The sequence below is a fragment of the Tupaia chinensis genome, unplaced genomic scaffold (assembly GCF_000334495.1).
Source record: "Tupaia chinensis unplaced genomic scaffold, TupChi_1.0 Scaffold143574_1, whole genome shotgun sequence".
Lineage (NCBI taxonomy): Eukaryota > Metazoa > Chordata > Mammalia > Scandentia > Tupaiidae > Tupaia > Tupaia belangeri.
Window position 1 is genome coordinate 2,053,442 of NW_006203419.1, and position 5,950 is coordinate 2,059,391.

Consider the following 5,950-nt stretch of genomic DNA (forward strand, 5'->3'; position numbering starts at 1 on the left):
GCAGGGTCGCGGCTACGCGAGTTAAGATCGCCGCCCCGGGCCCTGAGTCCTCGCGCTCTGAACGCATGGACCCCCTTCGGGGAGCTGGGCTTCGGCGGCTGGAGCCGAGTGGGACTCGGAGTCTGCCGGGGCGCACCGGGTCCGGAGCCCTGGGTGGGGGACCCCGGAGGGGACAGGGCGCGCTGGGCTTGGGGAGAGCGGGTCCTGCACACGGGGCTCAGGACACCGAGGGTTCTGCGCGCTGCACCCGGGAGAGGGGGGTAGGTGTCGCGGAGCGTCTGCTCGGGCTGGGGAGAGGAGGTCCGGAAGGAAACTGCCACGGGTCGCTGAGATCCTCCCAGCCCTCACAGGCCCAGGGTGACCCTCCAGCCAGGCCGAGCCCGGCGCACCGACCTCCCCCAGCCTCGCCCAGGGCACTCGAGTGCAGCCGCCCTCCCTTGCGTTTTGACACTTAGCGGCGGTGACACCTCCTCAAAACAGCCTCCGGGCCCTCTGCGGACTTGGGTCCTGTCCAGGAATCCGATCCCAGGCTGTGAGGTCTGTCCCTACCAGGAAGGTGGGTATTTATTTCCTGGACTCGCTCAGAGCCTCTGGGGGCAGGCTGGTCGGAAACTTCGCTGCGCCTGGCGAGCACTCCGCCTCCGCCTCTGCCTCGCGTTCTCAGAGATGGGAAGGAGGTGCCAGGAAAACAATGACAAACAAACCGGCGCTGTCTGTCTGGATGTTGTGAAGCCTCATGCGTCTGCCAGGACAGTCAGCGACCTGGAAACCGCGCTGCGCGTGAGAGCGAGGTCCAGGTCCTCAGTTGTCTGAAAGGTTTCTGTGTCTGCCAAGAGAAGGGATTAAACGTCGCACCCCCCACCCAGTGACCCCCGGCTCCCAGGCATTGACCTTGGCGCCTCCCCAAAGGCAAGGGGCTCTGTAGGTCTCCCTTGCTGCAGGACTCTCTATCCCCTGTAAGGTGCGTGGCCAGCTGGAATGAGGCAGTAGGTCCTGGGTTCAGATCCTCTCCTGGCCCCTGGCCAGCTTCTCTTCTCCTGGGATGGTGGCAAGGATTAAGTGAGGAAACTTTAGGATGCACCTGTGTCTCTTGGGCCCTCAATAAATGTGAACAAACTGTGTTTCCTTTCCTTTGGGTTGGGCTCCTGAATCCCCTTCCCCGAAATCAGGGCCTTAAGGGCTGAGGCTGGAACGCAGAAGAGTGCCTGGCCTTCCTCCCTCCTGGTACTTTCCTGGGTGCCATGGGAAGGGAAGGAGAAAGGGGACTGTTAACCTCCATAGAGCTGTTCGTGAAGGCTCAGAAGACCCTCACCTTTCTAATCCTCCTGATCTTGTCATTAGACTCGCCCATCAGGGGTGCAGTGCCTGATGGTCAGCCCAGCAAGTCTCGCAACATGGGGCTGGGAAGCCAGTAGAGAGAATTGCTGGCCATTTGCATGAGTCAAGCGCCTGGTGACCTCAGCAGCCTTCAGGCACTATCTGTCCCACAGCACTGTCCTAGAGGTAGCACCTACACCTGACACCCACTCAGTTCACTCCTCTGTCTGCCTCCTTCCCTCCCTGACAACCCACGGAAAATCCAATAGCATCTCAAGCTTCTCTTGAAAACTGAGCTGTGGCGTTCCCTCTGCTCTCCCCCAGTTTCTCTGGCCTAGACAGTGGCATCTGACATCCACTCAGAGCCCAAGGAGCCATCCTTAGTTCTTCTCTGTCCCTCACCTCCCAAACCCTCTAAACGCCAGCAGTACAACGACACCTCTTGCAACCTCTATGGCTACAGTCTCACCTCATGGCTCCTCTGCTGGGGCTTCCTGATGTATCTACCTGCTTCTCTCTAAGTCCTTGCAACCTTGAACAGAAACTGATTCTCTTCTTTTCCTGCTAGAACCTTCCATTGGCTTCCTGTTTCACTCCAAATAAAACCCTTTCCTACAACACCCTACATGAGCAGCTCCTGCCAACCTCCTTGACCTGGATCTCTGCTCCTGCCCCCACCCCCTTCTGCTTTCTAAATCTCAACCACATCAACCTACAGTCTAATTTTCAAACATATGTAGTTCATTCTTTTTTTTTTAAAGAATGATTTGTCATCAATTTTCTAGAATTATTTTATTTAACTTTATTTATTTACTTACTTATTTTAATTTGACCAGAGAGGGACAGAGTGAGAGTGAGAGAGACAGAGAGAGAGAGAAAGTGAGAAAGCAAGCCACCAGGTCCAGGACTCGAACTGCGGCTGGCTATGTAGGAGTCCAGTGCCTCCAACCACTACCCCACCTGTTGGCCCCTTATTATTATTTCTTGATTTTGCTACAGGACACATGTGCTTACCAGAGAGAAAGAGAGAGAGAGAGTTAGAAAGTAAGCCACCAGGTCTGAGACTTGGACCACAGTCGGTCATTCTCCTCGTCAGAGTCCCGTACCTTAACCACCATGCCACCTGCTGGCCCTTCATTCCCATCTTGAGACTTTGCATTCGCTGTCCCCTCTGTCTGAAACACCAATCTGGTCACAGCTGCGACTAACTCAGCTCAGATGTTGCCAACTCAGAGATTCTTTCTAGACTACCCAGTTCAAGTAGCATGCCCGTCTATCTCCAGGGGCTCGGTCTCATTACCCCACTCTGTTTTCTTGACTCTTTATTACTGTCTGGAATTCTTATTCAGGGATGTTGATCTGTTATCTGTCCCAGCTCAGTAGACTGTATGTTGGAGACGGCATAGCATTTGTCTCTTGCTCCTTAGGCATGGCCGATAAGAAACAAGCCAACAAACACATCTGTAATTGCCCATTGTGGTGAGTGTTCCAGAAGCTTGAGTCAGGTAGTGGTGTGGTGGGTAAGGTGGCTGGATCTCACATGGCTGACTGTGTGATTCAAGGCTCAGACCTAGCACTTGAAAGACATGCTGAAAGGACCAGCAGGTGATGTGGTGGTTGGGGGCACTGGACTCCCACATGGTCGACCGCAGTTCGAATCCCCATTCCCCCCCCACTCTGTCCCTCTCTGGTCAAGTTAAAAATAAATAAATAAATAAAGTTAAATAAAGTAATTCTCTAAAAAAGAAAAGAAAAAGAAAAAAGAAAAATGGGTTAAGTAGTATGTGTGCATGTGTACTCTCAATCTCAAAAGGATAAATGGAAGAGAAGGAATTGTGGTATAACCATCCCCCACAGGGGTGCTTTCTCACTTTCTCTCTGTCTCTCTCTTTCTGTCTCTGTCTCTCTCGGTCAAATTAAAATAAATGAGTAAATGCTATTAAATAACTAATTCTTCAAAAGAAATAAATAAATGCATGATAGAGTGCATCTGTACCCACACATGAGAGAGAGATGGGTGCTGTCCCCAGGGTCTGGTCACACTGAGGTCCCTTTCCTCTGGGCCTCCAGCCTGTTTGATCTCTGGGCAATCATGCCGCACCTAGAGTGTTTCAAGCTGACTGGGCCGGAGATTCCTACCACGAGCGAGCCTAGGAAAGACGGATAACCTGTGCCAGGTCACACACTGAGTTTAGGACAGTGGAGCTCAGCCTTTTACCATGAGAACATGCACGTAGCTTTGATGGTGGGCCTGCAGCCGTGTCCTGGAAAGCACCTGATCCTGAATTTCCTGGTATCTCATTTTCCTCACCTGTATTTATTTAAATTTTTGCTATAGGGTCAGCATGCTTGCCAGAGACAGAGAGACAGAGGGAAAGTGAGAAAGCACCTTCCCCAGGGTAGATAGTCATGCTGCAATCCTTTCTCATTCTCCTTGTGAGCTTTTGGGCATGCACGTACCTGCACCCAGCATGTTTTTCCAGGCTGCCGGATCTGGGACTCAAACCATTCATTTGGCCATGTGGGATCCAGCCATCTTAACCTCCACATCATCTGCTGGTCCACCTTTATTTATTTTTTTTTTTTTACAGAGATTTTTGCTACAGAGCACGTGTGCTTGCCAGAGAGACAGAGAGACAGAAAGCGAGAAATCACCCCCTCCCCCCCCACCCACCCCCTCACAGGAGGGATGGCCACACTACAGTCCCTTCTCCTCCATTATCCTCTTGGGATTTGGGGCACGCACTCACAGGCGCCCAGCATGAGTTTAAGTCGCTGGGTCTAGGACTCAGACCACAGTCAGTATGTGGGAGTCCAGCATGTAACCATTATGCCATCTCCTGGTCCTCCACCTTTAGTTTTCATACTTTTTTTTTTTTTTTTTTTTTTGCTATAGGAGGTGTGTGTTCACCAGATAGAGAGAGATGGAGAGTCATAAAGACAAAAAGGGAAAGGGAGAAAGCAACCCCCAGTGGGATGTAGTCACACTGCTATCTCTTCTCTATTTGTCTATCCTGTCTGGTTTTTGGGCATACATGTACATGCACCTGGTGTGTTTTTCAAGCCTCTGTTACCAGGATTTGAACCACATGGCTGGTCATGTGGGATTCAAATGCCTTAATCTCCAGGCCACAGAGTTGGCCCTTCTTTAAGTAGGATGACTCTATGATTTTTATGTTGGGCTTTGTTTTACTCAGTAGACCCAGAAGAAGCAGCTCTAAGAGGAGGGAGCCCTCTGTCCTCAGCCCAAGGGCCTTGGAGCTGAGAGGGGCCAATACACTCATAGACACAGCAGGTAGGGGCACATGCAAACCACCCACACGCACGCTGGCCAGCCAGCAAGGCAGATGTGGGCCTTAGGTCTTCTGGAACTGACCTTTGCCAGACAGACAGAGAGAGACCAATAGATAGAAAGTGAGAAATCACCCCCCAGGGATGATGGCCACGCCATGATCCTTTCTTCTCCTTTCCCCTCTTGGGGTTTTGGGCACACATGCACACACACCGGGCTTGAGTTTTAAGCTGCCAGGTCTGGGACTTGAACCATAGTCGACTATGTGGGAGTCCAGCAGCATAACCATTATGCCATCTGCTGGTCCCCATCATTTCTTTTAAATTTTTATTTATTCATTCATTTATTTTAATTTGACCAGAGAGAAAGAGAGAGAGTGAGAGAATAAGCCACCAGGTCCAGGACTTGAACTGGGTCCACTACGATGGGAGTGTCCAGCACCATAACCCACCATAACCAGCATAAAAAGGTTTATGCATTTCTTCCATGAGTAAGAGAGAAAAGAGAGGGCACTCCAACAGAGTCCCAGTGCCACAATCCACTCCAGCCTCAGCCAGCCCCGCCTCCCCCCCAGTGATGGGCACATGTGTTCAGTATACTCAGGAAGGTCTCTGGACACTAACCCAGAACCTTCCCACATGAGAAAGAGCAGAGCGTCATGCGTACTGCTGCATTATCATCCAGCCCCCATTCTTTCATTTTTTTTTTTTTTAAGAATTTTTTTATTTGACTTTTTTCATTTTTATTTTAATTTGACCAGAGAGGGGCCGAGCAAGTGAGTGAGAGAGAGAGGGAAGCGAGAAAGCAAGCCGCCAGGTCTGGAACTCGAACCACAGTTGACCTTCTGGGAGTCCAGCACCCTTAACCACCACATGACCTACTGGCCCTGCCATCATTTCATTTCATTTTTTAAAAGGATTATTTATTTGGGACCAGCAGATGGCATATCAGTTACGTCACTGGTTTCCCAGATGGCTGTGATCTCGGTTTGAGTCCCAGACCTGGTGGCTTGAAAACCACGCCAGGTGTGTATGCATGTGTGCTGAAGATCCTGGGAGGAGAAGGGAGAAGAAGGGATTATGGTGTGACCATCCCCCCAAGAGGGCTATTTCTCACTTTCTCTCTCACTATCCCTGTCTCTCTCTCTCTCTGTCCAGTGAGCACACGTGCCCTAAGGCAAAAACTTCTTTTAAAAAAAATATATATGTATATATATATTTAATTTAATTTATTATTACTATCTTTTACTTTGACCAGAGAGACAGAAAGTGAGAAAGCAAGCTGCCAGGTCCAGGACTTGAACCACAGCCAGCCATGTGGGAGTCCCAGTGCTTCAACCAC

The 5,950-nt window shown here is 50.7% G+C and overlaps 1 protein-coding gene across 1 annotated transcript in view; it reads left to right on the plus strand.

Annotated features, from left to right (window-relative positions):
• Positions 1 to 5,950, plus strand: part of MAVS (mitochondrial antiviral signaling protein) — a 25,353-nt gene continuing 19,403 nt past the window's right edge. The window contains exon 1 of the mRNA XM_006163972.1: positions 1 to 21. The gene's annotated coding sequence lies outside the window, so the exon portion shown is untranslated. The remainder of the gene's footprint in view (positions 22 to 5,950) is intronic.